Source organism: Felis catus, chromosome D4, assembly GCF_018350175.1.
Source record: "Felis catus isolate Fca126 chromosome D4, F.catus_Fca126_mat1.0, whole genome shotgun sequence".
Classification (NCBI taxonomy): Eukaryota; Metazoa; Chordata; class Mammalia; order Carnivora; family Felidae; genus Felis; species Felis catus.
The window spans coordinates 31,197,122-31,212,068 of record NC_058380.1 but is presented as its reverse complement, the minus strand read 5'-3'; the positions used below and the strand labels follow the sequence as shown (position 1 = coordinate 31,212,068).

The following is a 14,947-nucleotide window of genomic DNA, read 5'->3' as shown; positions in this document are numbered from 1 at the left end:
TGTTGCATCACCTAAAATAGAAGGACTTTGAGGAAATGGGATCTATGCAAGCCTCCTGTCTCGAGTCTCAGAAGAATGATGAATTTGGCTTGTAAAATTGCAAAAATCCTGAATGAATATCAGCAGCATGCAAGAATGGATTTAAATGGACTTTGTGCCTAGCACTAATCTTACCAACCAGTTATATACAAAAAGTGTTACTGGAATCTTGCCAGTATCAACCATAAAAAAAAAAAAAAAAAAAAAAAAAAAAAAAACTTATGTAATGTGCCTAAAATTCATCCTTTGCCTTTAAAAACTGTAAGTCCCTCAGAACATAATTGAAGTTTCTGCCTGAATTTTTATCTCCCCAATTGCAATTCCTAAGACCCCAAATAAGCACTTTCTTTTACAGCTTTGCTTTATTGTTTTACAGCCTTGTCTTTTCTTATTTGGCAAAAGATAACTGTAATTTTCCTTAATATCTCCAATGTCCAGACTATATTCAAGTTTCACAGACATCTTCTAAACTTTTTTTTGTTTATGTATTTATTTTGAGAGTGGGGGAAGGGTCAGGGAGAGAGGGAGAGAGAATCCCAAGCAGGCTCCATGCTGTGCTGGTAGGAGACAACCATGAGATCATGACCTGAATGGAAACCAAGAGTCAGTTGCCTAACTGACTGAGCCACCCAGGTGCCCCTCAAATGTTTTTAAAATGCAGAAAAGCCATAGAAATCACCTCAACCTCAGGGGATGAGGTTTGAATGTAGGAGTAGTAGCCTTGAATCCCACTGACTCAAGTACATACTTCTGGGACCATTCTCTTTGGCTTCTTTTGCATTTGTGCATCCCTCATTCCACCTCCCTTTTCTGGTATTCACTGGTAGGGCATCTCTGAGCTTTGTTGTGTTTGCTCCTGTGCAGGGTGAGCACCAGGAGGTTACCCCTAGGACCTTTTGGGGTCTGCAGCAGGGGGAGTGACCCCAGCCCTTTCAGCTCTGTCTGGACACAAGTGGATCCAGACTCTTCCTCTGGAGCAGGTGTCCTTGAGGGCTGGATGTATGGACCCTGTGCTTGAATTCCACCTCTGTCACCTTTAAGCCAGGTGACAAATCCACAATGACAGAAAGAACCTGGGTAAGTCTTATCTGAAATTTCTTATCTGGGTTTCTTATCTGAAAATGAGGACATTTATAATGACTGTCTCTTCACTATTAGAGGAATGTCACCTGAAAACCACATAGCCAAGTATCTTCACTAAGAATAGTGATAACTGCTATTGTTTTTGTTGAATGGTTATTAGATCTCACAACTATTTTGTGAGGTAGGTATAATTATCTGCATTTTTAAAAATTAATGTATTATTTATTTTTTTATTATTTATTTTTTATTAAATTATTATTAATAAGCATTAAAGCTTATTTATTTTTGAGACAGAGACAGAGTGTGAGTGGGGGAGGTGCAGAGAGAGAGGGAGACACAGAATCTTAAGTAGGCTCCAGGTGCCCCCAAAATAATGCACTATTTAAAAAACGAACTGTGGGAACCCTGGGTGGCTCAATCGGTTGAGTGATTGACTTTGGCTCAGCTCATGATCTCACAGTTCATGGGTAGGGCTCTGTGCTGACAGCTCAGAGCCTGGAGCCTGCTTAGGATTCTGTGTCTCCTTCTCTCTCTCTGCCCCTCCCCTGCTTGCACTCTGTCTGTCTCTCTCTCTCCCTCTCTCTCTCTGTCTCAAAAATAAATAAACATAAAAAAAAAACAAAACACTGAGGTCCAGATTGGTGGAATTATATGCTTAGGTCACAAGCTAGCCAGTGATAAAGCTTACATTCAGAGAATAATGTCTTTTACACCCAGTCTCATAACTCTTCCTTATATCACAGCATCCAGAAGACTCAACTGTCCCTAAATCCCCAGCGGTAAAATTCTAAGTAAATATGGCTGGGATCTCACCATGTGACAAATATATTTTCAGATTTCTAATGTCGCTTCAGATCCCTTCGTCTATCCTGGTCCCTTCTGCTCTGCAGGCAGTTTATGTTTTAAGTCTGATATTCCAGGAGAGTCAGGCTTGTGATCCTAAAATTAATTTGATTCCAAGGCCCAGGTCCCAGCTCCCTTGGAACAAAGCCACTCTTGTAGGAAACCAGGGACCTCTGATAACAAGAACACCATTTTGACCTCAGATCTCTCTTCAAAGCTTCAGAGCAGAGGCAGAAGAGCCCAGAAGGGAGCAGACACTAGATTTTCATGGCCAGAAGCAGCTGTTGATCCCCTTACCCAAAATGAGCCAATTTTGGTGATGATGCCACCTCCATAAGTCACCACACAGTGTGCCAGTGAGCAGACTTGGACCTCCCTTGAGATGAGTGAGGTGAGCAGGGATGGCCCAGGGAAAAGCTGCTTAGGAAAGGCCACTTCACTGGGAAGCTTGTGAGGGTGGGGTCTTGGGGTAAGAAATAACCAGGCAAAGGGAGGAAATTCTGTCTTCACTAACCCCTGAAAGGCCCCTAGTCCCTCCTTTCTCCACTCTTTATAAATGCTGTGCTGCACTCACACATGTATACTAGTGACTTTATCCTGACCTCACAGAATCCCAGAATGATAGTTCATGAAGGGTTTCCTTAGTCATCTCTATCTCATTTAAAAGCTTTAAAGAAATTGGGCCTCAAAACATCAGTGAATTGTCCAGGGACACGTACTTTGTGACAAAGCGAGGAGGTAAAAACAGTGCTCTTCTTTCCCTTTTCACAGGTAAGTCACCAAAAACATCACAAGAGCCTTTTGAGAAACTTCAACCAATTTAAAAGTTTAAAAAAAAGCCCTTAGGGGGCGCCTGGGTGGCTCAGTCGGTTGAGCATCCGACTTCGGCTCAGGTCATGATCTCGCGGTCCGTGAGTTCGAGCCCCGCGTCGGGCTCTGTGCTGACAGCTCAGAGCCTGGAGCCTGTTTCAGATTCTGTGTCTCCCTCTTTCTCTGACCCTCCCCTGTTCATGCTCTCTCTCTCTCTGTCTCAAAAATAATAAAATGTTAAAAAAAATTTTTTTTAAATAATAAAAAAGAAAAAAACCCTTAGCTTAAAGCACCCATATCAATTTTAATGAAAGAGTAAGTAGCCTCCCACCAGTTGCTATTTTCATAGATTTGATTTTAATCATGGATATGCATTGAGTTATATTGAATACTTTTCTGTATCTATTGCATTAAAGGTTTAGCTTATCTTTTCATGTACTTTAATTTTAATAATTCTCTGTTTCTTTGTTTTTCTATTAATCATAAGAACACATTAATTATTAAGTCAATAGAAAAAGAGTTTTTCCCCAACCAATGAAACGCTACGGGTTTAAATTCCCTTGATCACTTCACATCCACACATGGATGAGGGGTGCCATCTTTACATGGTTCCTTCCCATGGTTTTTCAAGTTCCAAAGGGCCTTTTCCTATGGGGCAACTGCCCCCCAGAGGGGGTGCTGAAACTTGGGGAGGTGAATGTATCAGTTGCAAGACAGGCCAGATCTCATGGTACCCTCCTCTTTCTTTCTCCTCAGCTGGACCACAGTTCTCTACACTCTCTTGAGACTCAGAAAAAGAACACATCTCAGGTGAGCCTTACTTTGTGTTTTAATGAACTTATGAAGTTTGAAGGATCCATGTAGTAAATGGAAAAGTAAGAATAGAAATAGATCAAGTAAACACTGAGGGGAAAATATACACAATTTCCCCCATTAACTCTGATGTTTGCTGTTGGTTCTTGGTAGCTAGCCTTTGCCAGGCTACCTAGGTTCCCTCCAGTTTGCTTATATTTCAACTTAGTCATAAATGTGCAATGAGTTACACTGAGTGCTTTTTCTGTATCTGTTGAAGGAAAAGCATAATCTTCTTTCATTAAGATATGTATCTATAAAGGTATTTATAGAAGCACATGAGAACAGCCCTCTGCTTAACACTCTGACACTACACTATGTATAGACCATTTGCCAAGTAACATCTTTTTTTATTAAGAAATAACTGTTTGTAAGGAATGTGTAGAAGCATATGGGAATGGCCCTGTGCTTAACTCATTGAATTTACACTGTGTAGAAACCTTCTTTCAAGTAATTCTATTACGATATAAATGTCTATAAATGTGTGTGTAGATGCAAATGGAAATAGCTATATGCTTAATTCATTGAAAGTATATCATGTGTAAACCTTCTTTCAAGTAGTATCTCCTGTCATTAAGGTACAAGGGTTTGTAAAAGCATGTGTAGAAGCGTATGGGACACACTGTATGCTTTAGTCATGGACACTACACTGTGTATAAACCATCTTTCAAGTAACAAACATCTTGTTTCATTAAAATATAAGTGTTTTTAAAGTTAAGTATAGAAGTATATGGGAATAGCCACATGCTTACCTCTTTGAAACTACACTACATATAATGCATCTTTCAACTGACCTCTTCATTAAGACATTGTTTGCAAATGTGTGTATAGAAGCTAATGGAAATAGCTATATGCTTAATTCATTAAAAGTACATTGTGTTTTAAAAAATGAAGGAAAGGTATAATGTATTTTCTTTATAAATATTGTGAACATATGATAGATTTTCTAACATAAACTTATTCTGAATCGCTGCATAGACCCTACTAGCAATCAAGTGTGGTATATATGTATATGTGTATATATATATATATATATATATATATATATATAGACACTGTGGAGATCTTTTCCCTAATACTATTTTTGGAATTTTTATTTCTATATCACAAGTTAGTTCATCCTATAATTTTTTAATATGTCTGCCCAATTATAGTATCATGCTTTTAGGCTCATAAAAGGAACTGGGATACATTTCCCTGCTCTTTCTCTACTTTGTTTTTTCTAATAATTTATATGAGACTTTTTGTAGACTTTTCTGAAACTCACTTACAATGAAGGTCTTGTGGGGGCTACAATATCTATCACACAAAAGTGAAGATTTTGATTTTTGAACTACTTTATTAAGTGATCATGGGTTTATCTTTCATTTCTACATTTTAGTATTTGTCATTAGTTTCATAAAAATTATAGTTTTATGTTTTAATGTGTTTTCTTAACCCAGTTTATAGTATTCTCATGATTTTAAAGTTATTTTCTGTGTTATATCAGCAATTCCTATTTGCGTTATTTTTGAAATTTCATTTTAATGCAGAGACTGTTAATTAAAAAAGAAGAAAATATGTTCTAGTTGGCCTAATCAAAAATCCAGAATTTCCGTATTTGTGCGTGGTCTTGGAATTTTCTGCCAGCAGCATTGTCTAACTGCTGAAAGTAGAGAGGACTCACACTCACCATTTTAGTGCTTTGCAACTCCACCCCCAGCTGTCAGCATTTTTGTTCTATTTTGCATAAATAGCCTATTCATAAGGTTATAAAATCTAAAAAGGCATTGCAGTTTGAAAGGTCCACAAGACCACCTACAAGTTCAATCATTTGCTAGGGCTTACGAACTCAGAAAAGTCATTATACTCAAGGGTATGGTTTATTACACAAAAAAAGATACAGAATAAAATCAACAAACAAAAGACATACATAGTGCAGAATCCAGATCTGAACTTTCAGTTGTCCTTTCCTAGTGGAGTCATGTGGACACTGTATACTTCCAGCAACAATGTGTGGCAACATACATGAAATATTGCTAGCCAGGAAGCCCACTCAAACCTTGATGTCCAGAGATTTAATTGACAATTAGTCACAGAGGCATGGCTGACCTTTGTCTTCAGAGGTCAAACTGATACTGCATGACCCAAGGCCTGCATCATAAATTACATTGTTAGCATAGACTATGGCATATAACACAGTCCTTTAGGCAAAGAGACTCTTATCAGGCAGGATATCCCCAGGGCTTAGAGAGTACCTCCCAGGATCTGGAAAAGAGCCAAACCTTTCTTTGGACAGGGTGGATCCCCTACTGCAAAAGTGTACATTAAAAAATCCCATGGCCATCCCTGTCTTCATCTATCCCAGTGTCCTCTGCCTGCTGTAAGAAACCACTTTTGTTCTAAGGTTTTTGTATAACCTTTCAATTTTTAATTATGAAAAGGCAAGCAAAGATGGTTATGTTTATCCTAATTTTTAGCCAACAATTTGTATTCTATATATCCTGTTCCATTCCTTGTTTTTTTTAACATAATATATTCTAGACACTATTCCTATCAGCACTTAGTGAAATTTTTTTCTTTCTGAAGCTATATATATATATATATATATAACACATATATGGAATTATATATATATATATATATAATTCCATATATGTGTGTCCAAGGCTAGGGAAAAGTGAATTATAGGTTAAATGCTAGAAGTGGGGTTACCTGGTCAGAGGTAAATGCATTTTTAATTTTGATAAATATCGCACTATTGTCTTCCATAGAGATTGTAACATTTTGCATGCAAAGTATTTGTTCATTCATCATTCATTTAATTGAACATTTACTATGCACCAGGCACTGTTCTAGTCACTGGTAAGACAGTAGTGAACACAATAGACAAAAATTTTTCCTCATGTAACATGCATTCCAGTGACTAAAAAAACAGATAATAAACTTTTAAAAGTACATCATAGTTGTCACAGACTTTTAGTCTGGAGTTCTCTCTTGTCTAGCAAGAGAGCTGACAAAGAATTAAGTGTGAGAGAGGCTAATGTCTGGGATGAGACAAAAGCCCTGAGTAAGCGTCCTTCCTCCATTTTTATTAGGATCAGAAGGTTTACAAACATGATGAACGTGCAGAAAGAGACAAGAAACAGTGAACATTAACTCATGTGTGTGAGACAAAAGGTGCGTTTTGAAGATATGCGGTGTTAAGAGGTTTGGGTCAATAGAAAACAAAATCGGGGCACCTGGGTGGCTCAGTCGGTTAGGCATCTGACTTCAGCTCCAGTCATGATCTCAGGCACAGAGCCTGGAGCCTGCTTCAGATTCTGTGTATTCCTGTCTCTCTGCCCCTCCCCCACTCACACTCTGTTTCTCTGTCTCTCTCAAAAATAAATAATAAACATTAAAAATTTCTTAGAAAAGAAAAGAAAGAAAAAAAGAAAAGAAAAGAAAAGAAAAGAAAAGAAAAGAAAAGAAAAGAAAAGAAAAGAAAAAAGAAAAAAAAGAAAAGAAAAGAACAAAATCCCGGCACCAGGCAGATGGTTATCTTAGCTAGCCTAGAGGATAAGACAGATACAGCATGCTACCTCAGGGTCAACAAGGCACTTTAATTTTACTCATTAGCTTTGCTCAGGGTAATTTTACCCTGCCGGCCATCTATAGCCCTGTTTACCTGTTTACCTATTCTGGACCTTCTGTCCTGTGAAAGCAGCTTTCTGCTTTTATACTATGTTGGGGTACTTCCGCCCTGTTAATCTTGGGTGCTTTCATCCTAAATCGTGTTAACCCATTGGTGCAATCTCAGGGAATTCCTAAACTTATTCCCCATATATAGTATGTCAGAAGTTGAAGAATTGCTGTGGGAAAAAATTAAGCAGCAGAAGTTGCATGGATGGGGGCTAGAAGGACAGATTATAATTTTAAATAAAATAAATAGGCTTCCATGAGAAGGTGTTTGAGAGAAACTTTACGGAAAATGAAGTAGTAAGCCACTGAGGTATCTAGAGTATGTTTTATCCTGAGAAAGTAATTAGTGCAAATGTCCTGAGACAGTAATGCTGGAGGGGTTCCAAGACAGCAAGCAGTCCAGTGTGACTGGAGGCGAATGAGTAACAGGAGAGTAACAGATGAAGAGGGTGGGTTATGTGGGGCCTCAAAGGCCATTGCAAGGAATCTGGCTCCTGCTGGAGCAAAATGTCAAACCAGCCATTGTGAAGGATTCCCCCAGACCCTAAGAGCATGGCTCAAGTGCAGATGGTATGATGTAGAACAAACTCCCAGGAGGAAGAGGTGTGAGGATACAAAGATTAAGACAGGAAAGAGGGAAAGCTAGTCTAAGAGTGGTCACAGTGATCACAGTGGGTCGTGGGCTCACTTTCTGTGGGAACACTCCAAGGAAGCACAGGGGATGCCTTTCAGAGGGTTCCTCCTGGGAAAGGAGGTGGAGCATTTTGTCCCCTGGTTTTTGTTCTTAGTTGAGGGCTGTTCCTAGGCGCACTCAGCCCCCTGCACTCACTGCTGCATTAATCAATACTAGTTCCTTCGGGCTGGTAAACTTACAGAGTGGAATCAGTTACTACTTTTTAATGGCTAATGTCTCCTAAATTTTTGTCTTCATCTTAGACATCCCTTGTGAGCTCCAGAATTATATAAAGTGAAGTGGATAATTCCACCACTTTGTTCATAGATATTTTGAGTACAGTATGAGCACGATTGCCTCACTATGACCCTCTGCCCAATGCCATTCTCCTGTTCTTGCAATCTCTGTTTATGGCATTATTAGCAACCACCCAACTGCTCATGCATCTTTTCTCTGTAGATACCCAAGAAATTAATGACCGGGTTTTGTTTTTCTCTCTTATAGATTTGGTTTCCTTTGCTTCATCCCCATTACTTTGCCTTACGATAGCTGGTCATCCTTTAAGTTGATTTTTTTCTGTGTTAAGATATTCTTCACTCCTGTTCTAGAGCATTGTTTCTGAAAGACAAATCTGGTCATACATAATACTGCCGGGGTTTACATGTATCTCTCTGTTGGTTCCCCATTACCCTGGCAGAGAATCTGAATGGGGTAAATGTCCTCTAGAGGAAAACAGGAAACCTATTTATAATTTTATCTTAAAAAAAAATAAAGCACTAAGCTTCATTAATGTATTAGTTTTCTGTTGCTGCCTTAACAGAACCACAAATTTAGTGGCTTAAAACAACATAAAGTCATTATCTTAGAGGTCTGAGGGTCAGAAGTCTCATACAAGCCTCTCCCGGCTAAAATCAAAGTGCCAGCAGATCTGCATTTCTTTCTGGAGTCTGTAGAGGAGAATCTGTTCCTTTGCATTTTCATTGTTTCCAGAGGCCACCTCCTATTCCTTGCATGATGTGCATCTTCCTCCATCTTCCGAGCAAGCAATGTCACATTCCCTGAGCCATCTTTTGTTGTCAGAGACCCAGCTCTGACCAAAGCTAGGAAATGTTCTGTTTTTAAGGATGCATGTGATTAGGATGTGCGTACCCAGATAATTTAGGATAATATCCTCATTTCAAAGTACTTAAACATTTTTTAAAATGTTTATTTATTTATTTTTGAGAGAGAGGCAGAGTGAGTGAGTGAAGGAGGGGAGAGAGAGAGAGACAGAGAATCCAAAGCAGGCTCAATGCAGGGCTCGAACTCACAAACTGTGAGATAATGATCTGAGCCAGTCAGATGCTTAACCAACTGAACCACCCAGGAACCCCCTCAAAGTACTTAACCTTAATCAAATCTGTAAAGTCCCATTTACCATGGAAGGTATATATTCACAGGTAGGCCACAAACATCTTTAAGGCACTATTATTCTATGTACCAAAATCAGTATTTTATTAACTGGAATTATATGTATATAATATAAATAAATACAAATTAAGGAATGAGAAAAATATTTGTACAATGTATGAGTGCCTCAAAATATAAGACAAAGGGCCATAATAATCATCTTTAACAACAGTCAACAGTTGTAACAACTATTACAGGCAGCAGTGTCCTACAAGGACATGACTACAGAGTTTACCCAGGAGGACTGGAAGCAGCTGGACCCTGCTCAGAGGACCAGTATAGAAATCTGATGCTGGACAACTACAGCCACTGTCCCAGTGGCAAGCACACCTTACCATGTGACTTCCTCAAGAATGTATCTATTTGTTCTTTTTTAATATTAATCGCATTTGTAGAAGTATATTTAACAGCAATTTTTATTGTCCAGTTCACTGAATTTTGAGAAATAAATGCAGTTGATTTCTACCACCAAAATCATAGTGTCCTTGTAACCCTTGCTGTCATTCCCATCCTTGTTCTATTCCCGCCCCTCAGGGCCCTAGCAGCCACTAGAAACCACTCTTCTGCTTTCTATCATAATTGTTTGGACTTTTTTACAATTATATATAATGGAATGATACAGTGTATACTCTCCTTTGGTTTATTTCACTTGGCATAATGCTTTTATAAGGCATGTTGATTGTAGATCAGTAGTTTATTCTTTTTATTCCTGAGTCATATTCATTTGTGTACATATACCACAATCTGTTATCCACTTCACAATTGATATATATTTAGGGTTTTTTTTCCAATTTGTGGTCATTATGAATAAAACTTATGAATGCTTGAGTGCAAACCTTTGTGTGAACATGTCATTTCTTATGTGTAAATACTGAAGAGTTGACTTCCTGGGACCTTTTTTTTAGGTTTACTTATTTATTTTGAGAGAGACAGAGACATCACAAGTGGGAGAGGGGGAGGGAGAGAGACAGAGAGAAAGACAGTGAGAGAGAGAGAGAGAGAGAGAGAATTCCCAAGCAGGCTCCATGCTACCAGCGCTGAGACTAGCTACAGGGCTAGAACCCACAAAGCTGCAAGACCATGACCTGAGCCAAAACCAAGAGTCAGACACTTAACCTTCTGAGCCACCTAGGCACCCCCAAACTTCCTGGGTCTTAAGGTAAGTGTATAAGTAACTTTACTAAAAATCGTTGGTGTTTCTAAGGGGCTATGCCATTTCTTATGCCTATTAACAATGTATGAGAGTCCTAGTTTCTCTGCACCCTTACTAACATTTGGTATTCTAAGTCTTACTAGCTTCACCACTCTGTTGGGTGTCTAAATGCAGGTTCTTAGGTTTTAATTTGCATTTCCCTAATAACTAATGAGGCTGTACATGCTTTTTGTGCCCTATTGCAGAGATCTCTGTCTAATGTAGAGTCACTAAGTGCAGTTTGGGAGGCCCCTGCACAAATCACTAGAACAACTCACAGAACTCAGAAAAGCCATTGTACTCATAGTTATGGTTTATTATAGCAAACAGATGCAGACTAAAATCCACAAAGAAAAGAGACACGAGGTATACCTCACTTCCTATTCCAGTGAAGTCATGTGGGAAGTACTCTTTGTCCCCAGCAACAATGTATGGCAGGGCATGCAGAGTATTGCCAACCAGGGAAACTCAACCCAAGCTTTGCTGTCCTAGGTTTTTATAGGGGGTCGTAATATGGGCATAGCTGACCACCTGCTTGACTAACCTCAGTCTCCAGCCCCTCCAGAAGTCAGGTGATACCATGTGAACCAAGCCCCACCCACCATAAATCATATAAACAAAATCTGATCAACTAGGGCATCCCAAGAGCCTAGAGCTTACCTCTCCGGGATCTGGACAAGGGCCAGACCTTTCTCTGGGTAAAGTGAATCCTCTACTGCATACTAAGGTTTTTCTCCTGTTTTCTTTGAAAATTGCATAATTTTAGGTTTAATATGAGGTTTATAATCCATTGCCAGGTAATTTTTCTATAAGATATAAAACTGGAATTGGAGTTCATTTTTCACATTTTGCTATCCAATTGTATCAACAATAATTGATTGCACAGATTATTCTTTCCCCATTGAACTGCCTTGACACCTTTGTCAAAAAAATTAATTGACCATAAGGTGTATGAGGGGTCTGTTTCTGGACTCTGTTTCATTGATCTATATGTCTATCTTAATGCTAATACTACACTCTTAATTAATGTAGCTTATAATACATTTTAAAATCAGGAAGGCTAAGTCCTCCAACATTGTTCTTTTAAGAACTGTTTTGGAACATATGGATTCTTTGTGTTCCCATATAAATTTTAGAATTATTTGCCGTTATCTTCAAAAACCCTCCTGGGATTCTGATTGGGATTGCCTTAAATCTGTGCTCAATTTGGGAATGACTCACATCTTAATAATATCGAGTCATTATGTTCCATGAAATGATGTACTTTATTTTGATCTCCTTTTATGATTCCCTGTGATTTAGGATTTTTCTTTATCTTTGAAATATTTTATAGTTTTCACTGTACGTGTCTGTGTTGGTTTCCTAGTACTGCCATAACAAAATACCACAGACTGAGAGGCTTAACCAACAGAAATTACTTTCTCACAGTTCTGAAGGCTAGCTGTCTAAGATCAAGGTATCATTTGGTTTTTCCAGAGGTTTCTTTCCTTGGCTTACAGATAGCCACCATCTGCCTGTGTCTCCATACGATCTTTCCTCTGTACACACATCTTTGTTGTCTTCAGATATGTCTAAATTTTCTCTTATAATGACAAAATCCAAATTGGATGAGGGTCCATAGCCTCATTTTAACTTAATGACCTCTTTATACACAGTCACATTCTTAGGTACTGGGGATAGGGCTTCAGCATAAGAATTGAGAAGGAGGGACACAATTCAGTCCATCACTCTATCTTACACATATGATGTGAAGTCTATTCTCTGTATCTTTATGATGTTTTTAAATTTTGATTTCCAGTTGTTTATTGGAAGTGTCTAGAAATATAATTGATTTATGTATATTTTTCTTCAATGAACTGGTTAGGGCTTCCAATAACATTGAATACAAGTTGTGAAGGGGCACCTGGGTGGCTCAGTTGGTTAAGTGACCAACTTTGGCTCAGGTCATGATCTCGTGGTTCGTGGATTTAAGCCCCACATCTAGCTCTGTGTTGACAGCTCAGAGCCTGGACCCTGCTTCAGATTCTGTGTTTCCCTCTCTCTTTAACTCTCCTCTGCTCATGTTTTCTCTTTCTCTCTCTCTCAAAAATAAGTAAACATTAAAAAAAAAAAATGTTGTGAGAGGAGGCATCCTTGCTTTGTTCCTCATCTTAGAGGGAAGCTTTTGATCTTTCAGCACAAAATACAATGTTCCCTATAGGTTTTTCACAGTTGTCCTTTGTCGGGTTGAGGAATTTGTTCTCCTCATACTTGGCTCAGATTTTTTTCTTTTTTATATTATCAATGGGCACTGAGTGTTATTAAAAGCTTTTTCTTTATCTTCTGAGATGATTGTTTTTTCTTTTTCATATTATGAATTACATTGATTTTATTATAATAGTTTGAGGTATGTTGCATAGCAGAGAATTCATCCATTTTTAAGTGTATAATTCAGAATTTTTTAGTGTATTCACAGAATTGTACAATCACTTCAATTGATTTTAGCACATTTTCATCACCCAAAAAAAGCCTTGTACCCTTTAACTGTTACACACACACACACACACAGAGTTGTTCCCATTCCTCCCAGCCCTGGACAACCACTAATCTATTTTGTGCTTATAGATTTGCCTGTCCTGAACATTTCAGATAAATGAAATCTTACAAAATATGGTCTTTTGTATCTGGCTTCATTTATTTAACATGTGTTGAAGGTAGATCTAGATTATGGAATCTATCAGTGCTTACTTTATTTTTATTGACAAATAATGTTTCATTGTATGGATAAACTATATTGTATCTATTCGTTCATCAGTTGATGGACACTTAGATTGTTTCTGCTTTTTGGCTATTATGAATAATGCTGCTATGAACATTCATGTATACATTTTTGTATAGACATATTTTCATTTCTTTTGGGTATATAGCTAGAAATGGAATCATATGTAACTTTGTGGTGACATTTATGTTTAACCTTTTGAGCAATAGCCAGACTCTTTTTCAGAGGAGCTAGACCACTTTACCTTCCAACCAGAAATGCATAAGCATTTCAATATCTACACAGCTTCACCAACACTTATTTCCTATGTTTTTATTGTGGCCATTTGAGGTGGATGTGAAAAGGTATCTATTATGGTTTTGATTTGCATTTCCATAGTGACTAATAATGTTGACCATCCTTTCATGTGCTTATTGGCCATTTATGTATATTCTTTGGAGACATGTCTATGCAGATCCTTTGCCTATTTTTTAATCAAGTTATTTGTCTTTTTATCATTGCATTAAAAATTTATTTTTTGGGGCCGCTGGGTGGCTCAGTTGGTTAAGCGTCCGACTTCAGCTCAGGTCCTGATCTCACAGTCCGTGAGTTTGAGCCCCATGTCAGGCTCTGTGCTGACAGCTCAGAGCCTGGAGTCTGCTTTGGATTCTGTGTCTCCCTCTCTTTCTGCCCCTCCCCTGCTCATGCTCTGTCTCTTTCTGTCTCAAAAATAAATAAAACATTAAAAAAAAATTATTTTTTTAGCTTTCCTTGAATTTTTATTTTATTTTTATTTTTTAAAATTTATTCACCGAATTCAAGTTAGTTAACATACATGTAGTATTGGTTTCAGGTGTAGAACCCTTACATATAACACCCAGTGCTCATCCCAGCAAGTGGCCTCCTTAATTCCCATCACCCATTTAGCCCATTGTCCCACCCATCTCCCCTCCAGCAACCCTCAGTTTGTTCTTATGGTTTCTTATGGAGCCTCTTACGGTTTGCCTCCCTCTGTTTTCATCTTATTTTTCCTTCTCTTCCCCTACGTTCATCTGTTGTTTCTAAAATTCCACATATGAGTGAAATCTTATGGTGTTTGTTTTTCTCTGACTTATTTTGCTGAGCATAATACACTCTAGTTCCATCCACGCTGTTGCAAATGGCAAAATTTCATTCAGGGGCACCTGGGTGCCTCAGTTGGTTGAGCGTCCAACTCCTGGTTTAGCCTCAAGCCATGATCTCTGGGTTGTGGTGAGCCCTTGAGCCCTGCACCAAGCCTTGCCCTGAGCATGGAGCTTATTTAACATTATCTCTCAGGTCACCTGGGTGGCTCAGTTGGTTGAGTGTCTAACTTCAGCTCAGGTCATGATCTCACTGCTCATGGTTTCGAGCCCCGCATGGGGCTCTGTGCTGACAGCTCCCAGTTGGGAAACTGAAACCTGCTTCACATTTTGTGTCTGTCTCTCTGCCCCTCCCCCTGCCAAATATAAATAAACATTTAAAAAATTCTTTTCTCTTTCTTTCAAAAAAAAAAATAAACACTAAAATTTCCTTTGTAGGGGTGCCTGGTTGGCTCAGTTGGTAGAGTATGCAACTCTTAATCTCA

The 14,947-nt window shown here is 38.5% G+C and overlaps 1 long non-coding RNA gene across 3 annotated transcripts; it reads left to right on the top strand.

Moving 5' to 3' along the window:
* The first annotated feature begins 263 nt into the window (after positions 1–263).
* Positions 264–10,178, top strand: LOC123381765. 3 transcript variants are annotated; one of them, XR_006589171.1, is made up of 4 exons: positions 264–1,116; positions 3,532–3,585; positions 6,705–6,786; positions 9,610–10,178. It is a non-coding gene; the product is annotated as an uncharacterized LOC123381765 (long non-coding RNA). The 3 variants fall into 3 exon arrangements; XR_006589170.1 differs by lacking the exon at positions 6,705–6,786; XR_006589169.1 differs by lacking the exons at positions 264–1,116; positions 3,532–3,585 and adding an exon at positions 5,828–5,989.
* Positions 10,179–14,947: the final 4,769 nt, after the last annotated feature.